Source organism: Apium graveolens, chromosome 1 (genome assembly GCF_009905375.1).
Source record: "Apium graveolens cultivar Ventura chromosome 1, ASM990537v1, whole genome shotgun sequence".
Lineage (NCBI taxonomy): Eukaryota > Viridiplantae > Streptophyta > Magnoliopsida > Apiales > Apiaceae > Apium > Apium graveolens.
Window position 1 is genome coordinate 196039527 of NC_133647.1, and position 19077 is coordinate 196058603.

Here is a 19077-nt window from a genome sequence, read left to right on the forward strand (position 1 = left end):
ACGACTGCTTTTTCTGATGTTCCTGAAATAGGCTACCACATCTCAGTTATCTCTGTCAACCCATGTGTCTCTGTTTGTAGGTACAACTACCACTTGTCAACTGCTATTTAACAGAACATCCGTTGAAGCCTTCATCCGTTGATGGCTTTATCCGTTGATGTGTTAGCAGTTGAAGCTCTATCCGTTGATGCACTCATCCGTTGAAGGATGTTATCCGTTGAAGCTTTAGAGACATCCGTTGAAGCTTTGTTTCTCATCCGTTGAAGGTCTTTAAGTTATCCGTTGACACCATTTCATTTATACAAAATTACAAGGCATGAAATACTTACAATTGGCCTTCCTATCTGCATATCCTCTAGTAGTCAACATGACTTATAATTTCCCTCAATATTTAAGAATTTATATCTCAAATTCAGAGACTGAAATGTGCTACAACAGTAGACTTATTTCTAAGTAAAGCTACACCATCAACGGATAGCCAAAATGGTCTTATCCGTTGAGGCTACAAACACTAGATTTCTACTTAAGTGTTTTGTTAAACATATCATCAAACTAATGCACATATATTCCTAACAATCTCCCCCTATTTATGTCTATAAAAATTGTAGACATAAATTCAAGGTTAACTTGATGATAACAAAACACTTAACAAATATATGAACTGAAACTAAGTAGAAACTCAAAAGTGCTGCAAAAGTGTATGTACTAGAAGGTAATTGAAGATTTACAGTATTTCCAAGGATGCTCCTCTAGCCTGAGCAAATCATCTTTTTCTTCTTTGATCCCTGGTTTTCTTTCCTAGCCCTTTGTCATTTTCCTCAATTTGGAGTTGGAGTTGTCTGAAGAATTCAGCTTCATCTTCATCACTGATATCCAACTTATATTGCATTTCTTTGAGAGTTTCATTGCTAGCAATCTTGAGTTGGTCTTCAAGTCTGAAAAATCTTCTGACTCCTTTATCATCTCTGAATTCCATCAACCAATGAGGTGATTTGTGAATTGTAGTTCCCCTTTCTTGAATGAGTAAGGTTCTGGGCAAGGCATTGGGCTCCCTCCAAGTTTTCCTTATGTTGGCAATCTTGTTGAGAATTTCAGTCTTGGCAGTCCTGGTAAAGCCAGAATCCTTTTGTATGGCTGAAAAGACTCTGATCAAGGTAGAGTAGCCTTCATTCAGAATCCTGTAGAGAGGCCATGTTCTTTCCCCAGCTCCTTTGTATCTGAACACCAATCTCTCTGGTAGCTGTCTGTAAGCAGCAATTCCCCTTACATCCTCCAGCTCATCCAGATAGAGTTCAATGTCTGAAATTTCTTTTATGTCACAGATGTGAACATAATCATCTTTAGAAATGGGTGGCTTAGGGTTAGGCTTATGTTTTTGAGTGAATTTCTTAGAGTTTAGGGGAGGTGTAGATTTGGATTTTCTTTTCTGTTTCTTTGGTAGTGGAAGAGTGGTTAAAAAGGTAGGCAAATTGATGGTGTCCCAATCAATAGGTTCCTCTTTTGGGATGATTGGTTCACCATGGATGTTTATAGTGGGATCAGCAACAAAGGGTTCAGGTATGGAAGGTAGAGATTTAGTTTCTTCAGTGTTGGCTTCACTCCTTCTATGTGCCTTGGCCTTTCTTCTGTTTCCCTTCTGCCATTCCTCTTTTTCCTCCATACTTTCACCAAATATACTCCCAAAAACCTCATCTAAGTTTGCAATCTTGTCTTCACCCCTGACTTCAATTCCTTTCTCATTTTCAACTAGACTTGACTTTAGCTTTTGTTCAAGCTTTGCTTGTGCTCTTTTGTCAGCCTTGAGTTTTTCAGCTTCTTTCTTTAACCTTTTGGTTTCTTCCCTCTTGGCTATTGAGAATTTGGGATGTCCTTTCATCACACATATGCTCTTTCCCTCTCTAAAGATAATAGCCATGTTTCTCCTTACTGCCTCATCCATGGTCTCCTTGTGTTTTATGATGCTAGTACCCAAAACTTTGTCTTCATCAGGCTTTGGAAGAGGAAAGTCCACTTCTTTCATCTGAGCAAAGTCTAGAGGGTTCTTTGTGGAGTCCTTGCTGGATCTAGTGTTGGGCTTGAGAACCATAGGTTTTAGATTCTTGAAAGAAGTCTCTCCAACCTTATTTCTCCTTTCTGGCTTGTGCTCCATATTGATTGGTTCAACCTTTGTGCTATGTTTCACAGATATTGATTTATCTTGTGTTGAGCCAAACAGCTGTTGCATCCTTTCATCAATTCTCCTCCTTTGCTCTTTCACTTGAATTTCAGCTACTGCTAGCTGGATTAAATCAATTCCATCAGGCTTTCCTTTGATTTGAATGATTGGAGAAGTAGTGATGGCAGGAACTAGCACTTTAGATATTTGGATTTTTGTAGATGGCTCTCCTTCCCCTTCCCTTTTACTCTCCCCCTTTTTGTTATCATCAAGGAGAGGGGTCAAGCCCTGTGCTTTTGCCAGCTGCATAAGTAGATTTGTTTGAGATTGTTGGTTGTGAAGAATGGTGGCCACAGAATCTTCAATAACTTGAACTCTGTCTTCCAATTTGGCCAGCCTCTTTTCAGTATGTGATTCCTTTTTCAATCTCAACAAAATGTCCTGCATTGTACCATAGGGCATGACTGAATCCAATTTTTCAGAATTGTAGGATTTCAAGTCAGCAATATCCTTTCTGAGTTCATCCACACTCAGATTCTGTCTTACTTGCTGCAACTTCATGAGATGCAGGGAGTCCAAGTGAGCTGTAAGGATAGCCTTTGTACCAGCATGAGAAGTTTTCTGAATGGTCTGTTTGATAGTACTGATTTGTTTGACTAAGGAGACATTGAATTGCCCTGTTGTAGACTCCTTTGTGAAGGCCCATTCAGGTAGATTTGGAATAGAACTAGGGCCTACATCTCCCCCTAAGTTCATGCTTCCATCAGAAGAAACAAAGTCATCATCATCAGAATTTACTCCAAATTCTTCAAATGACTCACCAGCTGTTGAAGGCATCTTGTTAATAGCAGCTTTGTCCCTTTGAAGAGATGCTGTTGTATGTACTAGATGTAGTGTCTTTTCTGCCTCCACATTGCCCTCTGCAGCCAATAATTGATAGGCTGAAACAGGATGAGTAAAAATGTCAGCATCCAAGGAAATGTTATCAATAACAGCTTTGTAATGTTGCTGAAATTGTCTTTCCTTTTCAGCATCATTCACAATCATTGACTCACTAGCAATGGCCGGATCCATCCTTATTTCTGCTGTACCTGCCTTTCTCTCATTTTCTCTATGTTCTTGCATCAGGGGCTCCCCCTGGCTCACACAACTCACTCCCTCACCTTCACCTACTAAGGTGGTACTCCTCTCACTTACTTTTGCCATGCTGGAAAAAATAGCATGCATGTTTGAGCTCTCAATCTCTCCTTTTGCCTGGGAGCAACCCAGCCTCTCACTCAAATTGTCACTCCCTTCCCTCAGTCCTAGAAGTGATTGTACAGTAATCAAGTCTTCTACACTTGGAATTGTTTCAGTTGTGTGTGTAGAGACTATCAACGGATGAGGAATAGCCGTTGAAGGTGAAACTGATGGTATCAACGGATAACTGCTGTTAAGCTTATCCGTTGAAGAACAACCACTTGTCAACGGATGAGTGATATCCGTTGAAGAAGGAAAAGAAGTAGAAATTGAAAGTGATATAACTGTTGAATCTGTGTAGATTGATATGAGTTTTGGTGACACAGATCCTTCAATTACATCTGAAAGAATTTGCGGGTGATCCAATAAATCATCTAAAAGATGATGATCACCTGTATTTGAGTGGGGCTCCTCCCTGAGTTGTAAAGAGGGAGAATCAGGAATTGATGGGAATAACATATCCACATCTAGAGATGGTGAAGAAGTGTGTGGTGATTGATGTGTGTTAATTATGAGAGAATGGGGCTGTGACTCCATATTTGTTGGAGCCACATCAAACTGAGTTTGAGAAGGCATAGATACAGATGGATGTATATGTGCAGTGTGTGCACCCTGTGTAGAAGATTGGGTTCTTGCTCTCTTTCTTCTAATAAAGGCTTTTGTTGGTGAGTGTTTGGCTTTAGTGTCCCTCCCTCGTTTGTTCTGTGTTCCTGGTTAGGAACTATTTTCAATAGTTACATCCTTTTGGGAGGATGCAGCTAGGGATATGCTAGTAACCCTTTCAACCACCACAGCTTTTTGAGAAACTGTGGCTTGGCTAGCTTGGGAAGCACTTATCTCTCCTTCCTTATCCCGGGGGTTTCTTTGATGTTCACCCCTCCCCTCACCACTCACACCCTGTTCACTCCCTTCAAGGTTAATGGTAGATGTTACAACTGTTGTCTTTTGAGAAACAACAGAGGTAGTTTTCTTTGTCTTTGATTTTGAAAGTTTAGTTTTGGTGACCTTGGTAGGAATCTGTTGGGGCATTGTCACAGATTCCATGGCCACACTAGAAGATAAAGAAATAGAGGGGTTGGAAGAAGTAGGAGTTGTAGAAGCAATTACCTCACTTACCTGAGGTGCATTCATGATTGGTAAATATACCAATGGCACACTGCTGTTGAGATCCATTCTCAATAAATCTGCAAGAACTCTTTTCTCTTGTGCCCAGCACTTGAGTTTATTATTCTCATTGGTTATGACCAAACCTTCAGCAACATGGTTAGCCAATAACATAAAGAATCTAGCATAATAGATGTTATTAGATCTATTAGCTTTGTTACCTAATCTAGTACCCAATTCTAGCATAACATAGTTGCTAAAATTAAAATACCTATCAGAAACAAGCATATAGAGCATATTAACAAGAGATGAAGTTATGGCATCAAAATTGCTAATTTTCCCAGAGAAAACCTTGATAAAGGCATCCCCAAGAAAACTCCATTCTTTCCTAAGGCCTTTTCTTTTAATACTCCCTAAACTAGCAGATTTAAGAGAATAACCTATGGAATCTAACATGCTGGATACACCATTATTAGTGTGTGGTGTCATGGCATTGTTCTCAGGTAATTTAAAATATGCTAGTAAATCATCACAGTTAACACAGTGATTTTTACCTTTGAGAGTGAAGGAGATAGTCATATCTATTGAGTTGAACTCAACAGTTGTCCAAATCTCCTCAACTACTTCACAGTAAATCGTTGGGGCTTCCAGCATTGCATAGCTAAGTTTACAGTTTTTGATGAAGTCCATCATTTTGTGATAATCGGAGTGGGCTTCATTCTTTTCTACCAAAGCTATGAAATTGTTCTTCTCATAGATGAATCCGGATTGAGACATAATCTTTACTACTGGTGCCATTGTTGTGAGTAGAATTTGTAGAGAATAACTTGAAGGTTTTGCAGAGAGAAAATGGTAAAAGCTTTGAAATTTCAAGAAAGCGTAAAGTAAAAAATGAAAAATCAAAAGGGCTTATATACTTTCTCAAATTAAAAAGCATAAATAAGAGATTAAACAATAAATATATGTAAGTGAATTTCAGTCGTTTAAGAATAAACTGTAAGTATTCTAAAAACTACCTTTAAAACAAATACATACAGCTGTATGTGTGAGTATCAACGGTTAAGACAATAGAATCAACGGTTGTGAAACACCTGAATCGACTGATGTGATATTTCAACGGATAAGGTAAACTGTCATGCGTTGAAGAGCACTTCAGTTTTATCCGTTGACGGATAAAAATTCCAGAAATGTATATGACTTTCAACGGATAATGAACATCCGTTGACAGAATAATTTTGACTTTCAACGGATAGGGAATATCCATTGATGGAATAATCTGTGTTAAAAATCAAATTTGTTCTTGCAGCTAATACATTTCAGGCTTCAATTCAAATTGCAATAAGGACATGAATTTTAAGAGTAATTAAGCATACCTAGCTCACTTACCAATCTTGTGAATGTTGATTCATCAAGTGGCTTGGTAAATATGTCTGCAATTTGTTGTTCACTTGGAACAAAATAAAGTTCCACTGTACCTTTCATCACATGTTCCCTAATGAAGTGGTACTTGATATCAATGTGCTTGGTTCTTGAGTGCTGCACTGGATTTTCAGTAATGGCAATGGCACTTGTGTTGTCACAAAATATTGGAATTTTGTCAACAGTCATACCATAGTCAAATAACTGGTTCCTCATCCATAGTATTTGTGCACAGAAACTACCAGCTGCAATGTACTCAGCTTCAGCTGTTGATGTGGAAACAGTATTCTGCTTCTTGCTGAACCATGATACAAGCTTGTTCCCTAGAAATTGACAGGTGCCTGTTGTGCTTTTCCTGTCTATTTTGCAACCTGCATAATCTGCATCTGAGTAGCCAATTAGATCAAAACCAGACTCTCTAGGGTACCAAATTCCTAGATTTGGAGTCCCCTTGAGATATCTGAAAATTCTTTTAATGGCCACTAAGTGAGATTCTTTAGGTTCAGCTTGAAATCTAGCACAGAGACATGTAGAAAACATTATATCAGGTCTACTAGCAGTTAAATATAAAAGTGAGCCAACCATGCCTCTATAACTTGTAATATCCACAGACTTTTCAGCCTTGTTTAATTCAAGCTTAGTGGCAGTGGCCATGGGAGTTTTTGCAGGTGAACAATCCATTAAGTCAAACTTCTTTAAAAGATCATAAATATATTTAGTTTGACTAATGAAAATTCCACTACTAACTTGTTTTACTTGTAACCCAAGAAAGTAAGTTAGCTCTCCCATCATGCTCATTTCATATTTACTTTGCATTAATTTAGCAAACTTTTTACAAAGCTTATCATCTGTAGATCTAAATATAATATCATCTACATAAATTTGTACAAGTATCTTAGAGCCATTAACATTTCTAAAGAAGAGAGTTTTATCAACAGTACCTCTTGTGAAATGATTATCTAGAAGGAACTTTGACAAAGTCTCATACCAGGCTCTAGGAGCTTGCTTTAGTCCATAGAGTGCTTTCAACAGATAATACACATGGTCTGGAAAATTTTGATCTTCAAAACCTGGAGGTTGGCTTACATAAACTTCTTCCTCCAATTCCCCATTTAGAAATGCACTCTTGACATCCATCTGATAGACTTTGAAATTGGCATTAGCTGCATAGGCTAGAAAGATTCTGATGGCTTCAAGTCTTGTAACTGGAGTAAATGTTTCATCAAAATCTATTCCCTCTTGTTGAGAATAGCCTTTAGCAACCAATCTGGCTTTATTCCTTATGACAATGCCATTTTCATCCATCTTGTTTCTGAATACCCATTTTGTGTCAATGGAACTCTTGTTCTTTGGCTTGGGTACCAGCTTCCAAACTTTGTTTCTCTCAAATTGGTTCAGCTCTTCCTGCATAGCTAATATCCAATCTGGATCCATTAAGGCTTCTTCCACTTTCTTAGGTTCCTCCTGAGATAGAAAACTACTATACAGACATTCATTTTGAGTAGCTTTTCTTGTTTGCACTTTAGATGATGCATCACCAATGATCAGTTCAAAGGGATGATTCTTGGTCCATTTCCTTTGAGGTGGAAGATGACTCTAGATGAGGTGGCCTCAGTATTGTCGTGATGTGAGACAGAGTGTTGATCAGTTGAAACTCCCCCTGAGTTGTTGGTCCTTTGCAGGAAACTTGGAGTTCTATCAACTGATGATGTAAATCGATTATCCGTTGATGAACTATGATCAACGGATGCTTCATTATGTACTTCAACGGATGATGCACTAAGTCTTTCAACGGATACTGCATTGCCTCTTTCAACGGATGCAGAATTCTGTGCATTATCCAAGGGCATATCTTGAATCCCTTTTGAAGTGTCATCTCCATCAATCTCCTCTTCACTATCATCACAATATATCTCAATGTTGTCAAATTTGAGTCTTTCATGGTGTCCCTCATCTGTTAGTCCATCAATCTTTTTATCATCAAACACAACATGCACAGATTCCATAACAATGTTGGTTCTTAGATTGTAGACCCTATAAGATTTTCCAGCTGAGTAACCAACACATATCCCTTCATCAGCCTTTGCATCAAACTTCCCTTTATGGTCAGATTGATTTCTCAGTATAAAGCATTTACATCCAAAGACATGAAGAAAGTTTAGAGTTGGTTTTCTTCTCTTGAACAACTGATAAGGAGTCATGCCTTTAGCTTGATTGATCAAAGAAATATTCTGAGTGTAGCAGGCACAATTAACAGCTTCAGCCCAGAAATATGTTGGTAACTTTGATTCTTCAAGCATTGTTCTAGCAGCCTCAATTAAAGATATGTTCTTTCTTTCAACTACCCCATTTTGCTGAGGTGTTCTTGGAGCTGAGAACTCATGCATGATTCCATTTTCTTCACAGAACAGCCTCATTGTCAAATTCTTGAACTCAGTTCCATTGTCACTTCTGATATTCCTAACCTTCAAGTCAGGATGATTATTGACTTGCCTGATGTGATTGATAATGATTTCACTTGCTTCATCCTTTGATCCAAGAAAATAGACCCATGAAAACTTTGAGAAATCATCTACAATCACCAAGCAATATCTTTTTCTTGCAATTGACAATACATTGACTGGTCCAAACAAATCCATATGTAGCAGCTGTAATGGTTCATCAATTGTTGTTTCAAGCTTCTTTTTGAATGATGTTTTCCTTTGTTTGCCTTTCTGACAAGCATCACACAAACCATTCCTTAAGAATTCAACAAGAGGAATTCCTCTAACTAAGTCATTTTTGACTAGATCATTCATTGTCTTGAAATTCAAATGGGATAGCTTCTTGTGCCATAGCCAACTTTCAGCTGAACTTGCTTTGCTGAAGAGACAAGTAATAGATTCTGCATCTGTAGAGTTGAAGTCAGCTAAGTACACATTTCCTTTTCTAACTCCAGTTAGAACCACTTTGTTGTCTTTCTTACTGGTGACAACACAGGCTTCTGAATTGAAGGAAATTGTATTCCCTCTATCACATAGTTGACTGATGCTCAGTAAGTTGTGCTTGAGACCATCAACTAATACAACTTCATCAATTATGACATTCCTTGTTGAAATCAAGCCATATCCCATAGTAAACCCTTTGCTGTCATCTCCAAAGGTTATACTAGGGCCAACTCTCTCCTTAAACTCTGTGAGCAGGGAGAAATCTCCTGTCATGTGTCTTGAACAGCCACTGTCCAAGTACCATAGATTTCTTCTTTTTCCCTGCACACCATAAAATCAATCAAGTTGATTTTGGTACCCAAGTTTCCTTGGGTCCATTCTTGTTAGCCTTTCTCCTAGACTTCATTCCTCCTGCATCTTTAGACTTAGGTAACTTTGAGTCAACCTTGATCTTAGATGTAGTTGGTTGAGGTGTAGGGTTAGTCATAGAATCATTTAGCACATTTAGAATTTGATAAGGCATGGATTGTGCAAGCATGTTATTCCATATTGGCATATTGTATGGCATTTGAGGCATACTAAATGCAGCAAGATAAGGATTGTTAAAATATGGCATGTTTGCAAAATGTGCATAAGGATTTTGTTGAGACATAACAGGCATAGCATGCAGAGGTGATGCAGACATATTAGGCATGGAAGAGGGCACATGTATGGGAGTTTTCTTAATAGATTTGCAATTAGCAGATAGATGATTAACACTACTACAATGCACACAGCTTTTTCTAGGAGCATACTTATCAGGTGTGTAATTGTTATGTTTGTTAACCCCTACCTTCCCATTTCTATTAGATTTCCTTTTAGTTTCCTTTTTATCCTCAACCACTTTGAGCCTATTCTTTAACTGTTCTAAGGTCATGTGTCCTATATTCACCTTACTGAAATCTTTGAATGTGCTTGCTTCTTCTTTGACAAAGTTCTTGGAAGTTGAACCAAACTTTTTGTTGAGTTTCTTTAGTTTTTCACTTTTAGAAACATCTGCCTGTTTTAATTGAGGAACCTTCAACGGATGCTCCTTTTCTTCCTTCAACGGATAACTTTCATCATCCGTTGATTCCACATCCGTTGACAGCCCATCCATTAATTCCATTTTCTTTTTGTTTTTATCCCAGGCAGTCTCACAAAATGATTCAATTCCTTGGACCTTGACAATTTGAGCACTAACATCCCTAGATGTCTTCCAGGCTTTAATCACCTCTTGCTCTCTCTCTAATTGATTAGAAAGTATTTCTACTTTCTTAACAGATTCAGCTAGTTCATTTTCAACAGATATACAATGTAGCTTAGTTTTCTCTAGGTCAATCAACTTATCTTCTAACACAGCATTTCTATTACTTAAAAACAAATTGTTCTCTTTAATCCTACTATTTTCTTTAGCAAGAGATTTAAGAGACACACGCAAATGATACAATTCAGTAGACATGTCATTAAAAGCATCATTGCACTCTTCTTTAGTAAGCTGTGTTAAATCAGTAGTGATTACCTGGTTGCTTGATGAACTAACTTCATTTTCCTCAGAATCAGCCATGAGAGCCAAGTTGACATATTCCACATCTTCATCCTCTTCTTCTCCATCAGCTGCCCAGTCTTTTTCTTGAGTAATGAAAGCCCTCTCCTTTTGCTTGATCAGATCAAAATATTTCTTTTTGTAATCTACTTGGTCAAATTTCTTCTTTTCAGAAGTTGGCTTTCTGCACTCACTTGTAAAGTGTCCACTTATACCACAATTGAAACACTTGAACTTGGATTTGTCCACCATGTTCTTATGAGGTTTAGTGGCTCTAGTGTTTTTCCTAAATTTCATCTTTGCAAATCTTCTGGACAGAAATGCAAGATGCTCATCAATACCATCAGAGTCATCTTGGCTGGAGTTGTCTTCATTCTCAGCAACTTGCTCCTTACCCTTGCTTGATTCTGATTTGCTTGTGCCATCTTTGGAGTTTAATGTTGATCTCACAGTTTCTTGTCTGCATTCTTTCTCATTTTCAGCTACCAAAGCAACTGAACCTCCTTTCTTTCTTCCCTTCTCCAATACCTCATCCTGTTCCAGCTCTAGTTCATAAGTCTTCAAGATTCCATATAATCTTTCAAGAGTGAAGTCCTTATAATCTTGAGAGTTTCTCAAGGAGACAGTCATGGGTTTCCATTCCTTTGGCAAGGATCTTAAAAATTTAAGATTTGAATCCTTCACCTGGTACACTCTACCATACAACTTCAGTCCATTCAACAGCTTTTGGAATCTATTGAATGTGTCATTTAAAGATTCATTTTCTTCAAAATGAAAATACTCATACTGTTGAATGAGAAGCTGCATTTTGTTTTCTTTTACTTGTTCTGTACCTTCACACAGTAGCTGAACTGTGTCCCAAACCTCTTTGGCAGTTGTGCAATTTATCACATTATCAAACATATCCTTGTCAAGACCATTAAACAAAATGTTCATAGCCTTCTTATCCTTGTGGACTTCTTCTGTGTCTTCTATTGTCCATTCTGCTCTAGGTTTTGGAATGGATTGACCAACAGCAATTGTGGCCGTTGCAACTGTGGCTACTTTGTGGGGAATGTGAGGACCATTCTCAATGCAGTTTACATAACCTTCATCTTGGGAGAGTAGATGAAGGTGCATTTTCACCTTCCAATGGTGATAACTGTCTTTGTCAAGAACTGGGATTTTTACTCCAATATCCTTCTTACTCATCTTTGTTAGTTTCCAAGAACTTTAAACTCTTTGTGTGTCAAGAGCCTGCTCTGATACCAATTGTTATTCCTAATGAACTAACAATGAGATTTACAGAAGGGGGGTTGAATGTAAATCTCAAAACTTTTTCAAGTTTTGAGCAGTTTCAAAGGCTATGTGTTTAAGATAAACAAGTGTATGAATTGCTTTAAGCTAATACTGACAGATATATATTCAAACACTAATGTAAAGAACACAACAGACCTTAAAAACTTTTCTGGTGGATTGTTGTTCCACCAGAGATGGTATTTCAGAAAATCTGTGATTCAAGAAGTTGATCACAGCTGCGTCCTAGTACAAACTAGATAATTTTTCTCTCAAGATTTTTCTAAACAGCAATGGAAAAATTCTCTTCTAATTACTAGCTGATACTTGGTTTATATATCACCAAGTTTACAAGTGAAGACAAAGATAAAAAGTACAATAATAAAATAAGTTCTCCACTTGTTTCTTCTCCATTTTACTCCAGTGCATTGTTGACTATTGCCTCTTTATACTAGAGTAGAACGGCTGCTTTTTCTGATGTTCCTGAAATAGGCTACCACATCTCAGTTGTCTCTGTCAACCCATGTGCCTCTGTTTATAGGTATAACTACCACTTGTCAACTGCTATTTAACAGAACATCCGTTGAAGCCTTCATCCGTTGATGGCTTTATCCGTTGATGTGTTAGCAGTTGAAGCTCTATCCGTTGATGCACTCATCCGTTGAAGGATGTTATCCGTTGAAGCTTTAGAGACATCCGTTGGAACTTTGTTTCTCATCCGTTGAAGGTCTTTAAGTTATCCGTTGACACCATTTCATTTATACAAAATTACAAGGCATGAAATACTTACAATTGGCCTTCCTATCTGCATATCCTCTAGTAGTCAACATGACTTATAATTTCCCTCAACATTTAAGAATTTATATCTCAAATTCAGAGACTGAAATGTGCTACAACACTAGACTTATTTCTAAGTAAAGCTACACCATCAACGGATAGCCAAAATGGTCTTATCCGTTGAGGCTACAAACACTAGATTTCTACTTAAGTGTTTTGTTAAACATATCATCAAACTAATGCACATATATTCCTAACAACCCATACTAATCTCTATTGCCGATAAGTAGTTCAAAGAATTTATGATTAATGATGAAAATCCAAAGTATTTTTCATATACACCTTTTATCAGGAATAATTTTTTTTTTTATTATTTTATTTATCGAGCCTCGTATCCAAAACTCTTCGAGGTTTAATGAATTCCCGTGTTCGCGTACCTGAGTCCCGTGCCACCGTATCCGAGTTCGTGCTTCTTAGCTCATCAGTTTGGAACTTGGCTTATTCGTGTTAAGAACTTGGTTGGTAAAATTTATCACATTTTTTCGAAATCAGACTCAAGTCTCTCGTCCTTTAAATCATATCAATGCAATTGAACTCATGAATCAGTAATGCTGCACACAATTTCGGACTAGACCTGTAACCTAGACCGGTAAGAACATAGCCAGTTCGGTCCCGTTTCTTAAAATTTAAAAAAATCGATATTATACTAAAAAATTAGGGTTTTGAGAGTCGACCCCCGAAACTAGAGTTCTAGCCACCACTTCTCCATTCTTCAACCTTCATCCATCAATCGATCAAACCCCCTTCGCTCTCCCATCTCCTCTTTTTTTATTTATCATTTTCTCAATAAACCAAGATCTAATTCTTTTAGGGTGAGATCTTGTCGAGTACCTTGTTATCAAGGTTGTTAGTCGTGCCCATCTTTTTGGGATGTTAGTGTTTTATGTTATGATGTTATTTTATCTTTTGTTGCTGGTTTCGGCCTATCTGAAAAGGATTTATATGATATTTTTTGAGATCCGTAAGGCATGTATCAGATCTTAGACGGTGGTGGATATCGCAAAAGCTCACCTTTCACAACAAATAGGTGTTCGTATTTTAGGGGTTTTTGTTGCTCTAATATCAATTGATATAATTGATAGTTCTGAACATTGGGCTACCGATGATGCTTATGTGAAGATCAATTGTGTTAATACTAATTTCAGAATTGATGTAGGTTGGATTATTCAAGATGTCATTGTAATACTTTTTAGATTAAAGAATTTGAATATTCTATGCGTTAAACAATCTGAAAATAAAATAGCTATTTGGTTAGCTCAATTTTTATTTCACAATCAGGTTGTAGTTGACAGTTCGGTGGTTTGTCCCGGCTGGGGTTCAATGTTTTAATGAATTCTTCATTTTGTTCGTCAAAAAAAAATTCGATATTCGGTTTGATCCGATTTGGTCAAAAAATTTGTTCCAATGGACATGAATACATGTATCTAATTATTTTGCATTAAATTTATATCTTAAAAGATATTATATAAATATTAAACATTCACCCATATTATATATTTTAGTGATAAAATTAATAGGTAATAAATTAATATGATAAAATAGATCGATGTTGCACTTTAAATTACTGAACTTCATACTTAATGTGATAATGCATTGATCATGCATTTAAAAATTAATATTTAGTTTTAAATTAATAAGGATGTACTTATTTTAAAATTTTTGTTGTCGTGCAAAGTAACAAATTTATATATATCAATTTGAAAGAAAATTCAAAATTAAATAACAAAAATTAAAATGTTATATAAATATTAATTAAACCGGTCCAGTCTCGGTCCAATCCGAATTTTTTCGATCCAGTCAATATTTTGAAAGAATCTGGTTTTCAATCCGGTCCGATTTTGGACCTTTGTGCAACGTTTTCAATAAACAACTATATATTATGTAAAACTATTGCTATCAACACTTAAAACTAAAAGGAACTAATATGATAAGTCTCCTTTCCATTGTCATAAATTTCATGTTCTTAATACCATTGAACTCGGAAAAGTAAATTTAAAAACACCTAAAACTGTATTTAGCTTTCTCATGATCACCCAGATGATGATAAGTGCGATGATAATTCAATATGTAAATCGTTTGGTTGATTTAATTAATAAATATATGTGTAATTGTTATAGCCAAAATTTGGTACAAGAGATATCCGGATCAAAGTCGGGTCAACATAACTCAATTTGGGTGGATGCCAAGGAAATGGATTTTCGCGGATGGGATGACGCGAGCCAAACCCCTTGGGCAGGTTGGCACGCGCCAAAAGCCTTGGACAGGCCAGGGCAAGCCCTTACCTTTGGACAAGTTAGGGCGAGCCCTAAATGTTTGATAGATAAATTCCTTGGACGAATTCCTTGGACAAGATTACTTTGACAGATTCACACATTGGTTTTCCATGGAGGTGGTTAAGGCGAGCCCTAACCGTTGAATACGTCAGGGCATGCCATATAATGTAGAATGATAAAAGAAGAGATCAAAGGCTGATGACACAGGACGGCGCCAACATACGGTAATGTTTATGCGCGCCCTTAGCTTTTACTTGGCATAGAATGCAACTTTGACATGCTGCTTGGACGGGCTCTTTGGATGATTCAAGGAAGATGGAGATTATTATTACTAACGTATTTGCTGCATGTACTCTATCTTAGAACTCCTTCCTGTAATGCAACCACAAGAAGGCGGTGTCCGTGGTCAGAGACCTTCTGGGGTATGCCTGGACGGAAGGCCTCCTCCTGTAGTCAATGAGTGTCCTAATTGGGGATGTGGGGTAAATTTGGTGTGTGCTTTGGGAGCTCTGTCTCTGTAGTCAACGGTTGTCCTCGTTGGGAGACTTCGGAGTATCCTGCACTTTGCACCCAAAAGCTTGGGATCACTTGTCCTGCAATCTGGTAGGGGCTCCTTATCCGGGGGACAATGATGCGTCCAACATTTGGGGTGAACCACGGCTATACCTGCGTCCACGGATTAGAGAAACAGCTGGTAGCGGAGGATTATCCTTGTCCAGGGAGCCTTATCCGTGAAGTCTCGAAGCCGCGGACGAGCTTTGGGCCTTTGTGGTTGGGCCTCATCGGCGGACATTTTTAAAACTAGTAGAAGACGGTTTCCAGTGGGTTTCCTACCGGGCCTCGGGACAAGAGATCTAAACCCATTAGGTTTCTTGTTCCCCAAGAACTACGTTGGCTTGATTCCCTATAAATAGATATACGTAGACAAATTGCAAGGGGTCAGAAGCGGGAGCGCAAAGGAGCCACCACTAAAACCCTAAGCAATCTCAGCCACCAATAATCATCACCACCAAACACTGTTCATGTTTCCCGACAAACAATGTTCATAAAATCTGACGAACACTATTCATAAAATCCTATGAGAACTGTTCACGTTTTCCGACGAAAAACCACCATCACAGATCTTGTTTCCGGCTACGAACCTCGAATTTTGTTGCTACCAAATTCCTTCGTCAACATTAATCTTGAGTTGAGATATGACGGGAATTGATGGAGCTAGTTTGTCTGTTGATGGACATTTGACTGTCGAGGCAGTGCATAATGTGGCGATCCATTTGGTGTCAAATATGGTTTACCGGTAATTGCTTACGCGAAAAAATTGGAAAAATTCATTGGACCGAATTTCAAGGGGTGGCAACAAAAGAAATTGTTCTACTTGACCACCTTGAACCGTGTGAGGTTTTTATCAAGGATGCACCTAAGCGGAAAAAAAGACGATACGATGTTCAGTTTTTTTAGTGTAATCCAACGGGAAACCACCCTGTTTTCTTGTGTTGAAATTATATAATGAAATGTTTGAGTGATTCACTGTAAAATGTGCATATTGTGTTAACGACGTCCAAAGATTTGTGGGACTCACTCGACCAAAAGGAATATAACTGAAGGTGCGGGTACTAATAAGATTATAATGGCCAAAACTTTTTGGTGAATTTCAAATTTTGTGCAAAATATAGAATTACTTGTCTCAATCATATGAGATAGTTGAGCGTAAAAATACAACCTTGAAACAAATGTGCGATTCAATGTTGTCAAGTTCAGGGATGCCTGGAAATATATAGGAAGATGTTGCTGTCTTGTTAGCAAAATTATCTATCAGGTAAGATACCCTGAGTGGAACTATGTGAATTTTTGATTAGTTTTGGAAAAAAAATAAAATATTTCCAAAATATACTAAAAATGTGGGGGTAACTTAAAAAGAAAATAGCATTTTTTTATTTGAATTCTTGAATGTGAGACATTCTTGGACCGATTTAATTATAGGGGTATTTTGATGATGTCTTGATACGAATACACCTGGTTATAATTTTTGCATGAATCTAGAGCGTAAGATTCATACGAATGGGACTACAGAAAGTATTGTAAAAATTAATGGCTTTAAAAGATACGATTAAGTTGCTAATTTGATGACGCTCGAATTGGGTAACTAGATCAATGTGAATTGCCAATTTGAGGACGCTCAAATTTGGTACTATGGTGAACTAAAATTGTTGTTTTTTGAGATGCTGAAAATTAGTAATGTCAATTATGAATTGAAGTTGTAATGATTTAGTACATTCTGTAATACTCTTTGAATTTGTAGCCACAAACTACAAAGAATGAAAAATTGGTCATTTGGAATAATGTCGAAACATATTCGTCGGCAACAAAATTCAGTTAAACAACTACTCTCAACTGGAGTTATCACTATTAACTACAACATGTCGAGTAATAACACCGCGAATCCGCTAACCAAATGGCTATCAAGAGGGTTAGTTGAGAATTATCGAAAGGAAACTAAAGCCCATCATAAAAGTCATTACAAAGAAAACCCAACCTTGTTGACTGGAGATCCCAAAATCTTGGTTCAGTAAGAAAACCTAACTATAAAGACTTAGTGAGATCATTGTGGGGGTTTTACTTCCGGGTCCATTCTTATGATGAAAATAGTGATATAATGCGAAAAAGGCTAAGCTACGCTTTTAATTATCCTGCTGTGGTGTTATGTCGAACAATAATACATTGATACTATTTAAGAGATCGCCTACGTGGGTGAAGTGGGGTCGCTATAAGAAGGAATTATGGGGGCAATTTTGGGTAAAACTCACAGAACCAGGTAAAGTTCAGGACCAAAATGGGTTTAACAGTGAGAATTGAACAAATATAAAAAAGACTCCAGTGGAGAATATATCATCATTTCAAAATAAAGAACGGCGGTCAAGGTTAACGCGACTACTAAAATTCTAAAAATGTAAATATATTCTTCTAAAGGAAGGTTCAAGGGGTAACACCTACCTATCCTATACTGGTTTCGACCGTGACTACCTATCTCCGTGTCAAAGAGTCTTTTACAATATCAACTTTATTCACGTGGGGGATTGTTAAAATTTGAATAAAGTTGAATTCTATGTATATTATTTTATTTTATAACTTCTATACTAATGATATTGTAACTCCTATTTAATGAAATAATATTGAATTATTTATTATGGCGGTGGAGGTTGCAATACTAATTGGTCTTGTAAGTTACATATTTTGTATTCTTATATAAATAGTTTTTTTTTATCATTGTTGGGGAGAAAAAAATTACACAAGTTGTCGTGTCATTTTTTTGCATTCTTAATAGAATCCTGGGATCACGAAGATAGAATTTGTGTTTGTTCGGTTCGCAGGAGGAGGGTCTCAAATGGCTAAGATCGCCTCAATTCGTTATATCCTGGAAAACGGAAGTCACAGCACCTTCAAGCACCACGTGAAAGGGGTTTATCTATTTTAAGGACAGCGTGATTTTCACGTACCTTGAATTTTTCCATATTTTTGTTCATGTTTTCATAATTTCATATAACTCATTTGCAATACTTCTTACACATCATATTCTCTCCATGTATAAAATCATCCTGCAATACCACCCATTCCAAACACAACAACATTAACACATTTATCTTTTTCCCTGCACACAAAAATAAAATCTTTCTAAATTACAAACCCCGACTCAAAAAATAAATTTTAAAGTTTGCCCAAGTCCGAAGCCCGAGTCATCACTTTCACTAGCGGTGATTATCAAACCGCACAAACCGCCTGCACCGCCCCGCACCGCCCCACACCGCACCATAAAATGCGATTTTTAATATTTTTTTAATATTTTGTGGTGCGGTTGCGGTTTAAGTTTTTGACAAACCGCGCGGTGCGGTGCGGTTTGCGGTTTGACATTTTAACAATGCAGTTCAAACCGCAACGCAGCGCAATTTCATATACATATAAATTTATTTATAAATATAATATATAAATAATGTATATATAGATATATTTATATATTATAGATACATTTCTTGTTTACTATTGTTTTGTGTTATAAATACTAACTTACAAATTACCTACATATTTATATTTTTAATCAAAAACATATTTTTTAGCTTTCTTTTTAGCTAAATTATTATTATATTTGTATGTAAATATTATTTTTTTAATTAATTAAACCGCACAAACCGCATCACACCGCACCGCATTTTCGTGATATGGTTTATGCGATTTTTGCGGTTTTTGAGGTTACGCGATGCATATACGGTTTTGAAATTTGATCAAACCATA